This window comes from Pseudomyrmex gracilis, unplaced genomic scaffold (genome assembly GCF_002006095.1).
Source record: "Pseudomyrmex gracilis isolate BER0280 unplaced genomic scaffold, ASM200609v1 scaffold_1791, whole genome shotgun sequence".
NCBI classification, from domain to species: domain Eukaryota; kingdom Metazoa; phylum Arthropoda; class Insecta; order Hymenoptera; family Formicidae; genus Pseudomyrmex; species Pseudomyrmex gracilis.
The window spans coordinates 1-2408 of NW_018022375.1; the positions used below are offsets into that span (position 1 = coordinate 1).

Below are 2408 nucleotides of genomic sequence, written 5' to 3' on the forward strand. Positions count from 1 at the left end.
CAGGAATAATGCTGTTTCTCCCATAAACCAGCTCCTCTTGACGTTGAGATTCTACGCTACTGGCAGCCACTTAATATCAGCAGGTGATTTTTCTGGAGTCAGTAAAACGAGTGCTCACAGAATTATCCATCGCGTAACAAATGCTATTACTCGTCTTCGGGCAAGGTTTATAAAATTTCCTACTCTTGCTGATGAAAGAAAAGCTGAGCAAATAAAGTTCTTTGACATTGCACGATTTCCAAGAGTTGTGGGATGCATCGAGTGCACTCATGTGAAAATCCAGTCATTTGGTAATTAACGTTTGTATATCATTGATATTTAAAAGTAAACTGCATATTAACTTTATAGCTGTTATAGAAGTGTAATAATCAGTGTAATTATTTTCAGGTGGAAATGATGCAGAATATTTCAGAAATCGAAAAGGTTACTTTTCAATTAATGTCCAAGCAATTTGTAACTCCAACTTGGAAATAACGGACCTTGTAGCTCGTTGGCAAGGATCAGTGCACGACACCACTATTTTTAATAATTCTAGGATACGTGCTCTGTTTGAGGCTAGAATAGAACATTTGGAGATGCATTACTCTTAGGTGATGGTGGTTATCCTGTTCGGTCCTATTTTATGACCCCCCTGGGCAATACGCAAACTCGTGCACAGGAACTCTATAACGAGTCGCAAATAAGAACACGCAATACCATTGAACGCGTGTTTGGAATATGGAAGAGACGGTTTCCAATTTTGGCATTGGGTTCTCGATTTTCTAAAGTCGAAAGAGTACTACCAGTTATTGTAGCAACTGCCATATTACATAACATTGCCCGGCGTGCTGGAGATCCATTACCACCAGATGATCCTGCAGTACAATTACTTATGCCGTGGGAAGAAATTTTGGAACAAGGAAATGTACCGCTTATAAATAATGCACCGGGTAATGAGCATATGCGGAACATATTAATCAACGATTATTTCCGCAGGTAAGAATAAACATGTCTGAGACAAATTATTTATGTATTTTTCTTATATAAAGTAATATATAAGTATGGTATTATTTTTCAGCTTGCTGTAGAGTAAAGAATTCGTCTGTGGAACAATCTGAAGAATATACTGGACTATCTTTCATATGTTGAAGCAAAGAGAGCTATAGGAACATCGTCGAAAGAAAATCAAAATCCTGCCATTTTGACTGTAAAACGGACGGGAAAACAGACAAGGATACCTGCAATAAGCGCTGTAAGACGCAACCAATGTTTTTATGATTTATTTTACACTTCTTTCCGTTTATTAATTTTATTTTTGGCTTATTGTTCTTCTTTTTCAATAGATTTTACATTCCAATAATCTTACTGCAAGCTACATTCAATGTAACAATGGAATCTCATGTGTAAGCTAGAACTGTAGTACACAAGTGCGATATCGATAATATGCTTCGATGTTCCTTCTCTACATAATTCTTTCGAGATCGTTCGTCGAACGGATATCCATCTCAACGTTGTTAAAGAATACAGGGTGCTTCAAGAAATGNTATACTAAAACTTTCAATATTTTGTTTTCCCACAAAGAATTTAAAAACTTTTCTTCTCACAAATATATTTTGTTTTTTGTTTTTTTGTTATTTATGTTGTTTTTTTTGCAATGTATATGATTCGATTTGATTTTTCAAAAGTTCAACTTCTAGTTGTTCTTTTTTTAGTTGTGTTTGTAAAATATCTATTTCTATTTTAGATCTTGCACGGAGATCTTCTTTCATTAACTCGACTAACTCAGCTTTAGATTGAGCTAAATCGTAAAAACATTGGTTGCGTCTTACAGCGCTTATTGCAGGTATTNTTGTCTGTTTTCCCCGCTTTACAGTCTTTTTTTTTACAGTCGAAATTGCAGGAGTTTGATTTTCTTTNGACGATGTTCCTGTCTCTATTTCAGCATATGAAAAACGATCCGAGTCTGGAGCTTCTTCATCGTCGTATGCCGGAACTTGTAATTCAGCACTTTTCTTTGAACGCAAAGTTGCCGGAGTCCAGTCATCTAGGTCATTTAAGTTTATAACAATTAAAGTTTCGATTTTTTCAGATGTTTGAGATCTTTTCGATCAATTAAATGCAAAAGGCACTTATACATTATACAATCTATATATTCTCAAAGCATATGAAATATACCTCTTACATGATCGCTATCAAATGGATTCTTTAAACCATCGACCGATGGTTGAATAATAGATTTGACTCTTTCGGCTATTGGATCATCAGAGACAGTCATCTTTCCGCCGCCTATACGTCAATTATTAATTACTAATTATTACTATACATGTATGTATTTACGAACATATACTGACATATAAATATATAATAAACAATATACAATCAACAAACTTAATTATATGCAATACCTGTTGCAAAAACTTGTTTGCGTA

The 2408-nt window shown here is 34.7% G+C and overlaps 1 long non-coding RNA gene and 1 pseudogene across 1 annotated transcript; one reads left to right on the plus strand and one right to left on the minus strand.

Moving 5' to 3' along the window:
* The first annotated feature begins 7 nt into the window (after positions 1-7).
* Positions 8-1599, plus strand: LOC109862432 (annotated as a pseudogene).
* Positions 1600-1936: 337 nt separating this feature from the next.
* LOC109862433 lies at positions 1937-2408 on the minus strand. The gene is made up of 3 exons (XR_002251139.1): positions 2385-2408; positions 2155-2265; positions 1937-2023 (listed from the first exon to the last, which is right to left on the minus strand). It is a non-coding gene; the product is annotated as an uncharacterized LOC109862433 (long non-coding RNA).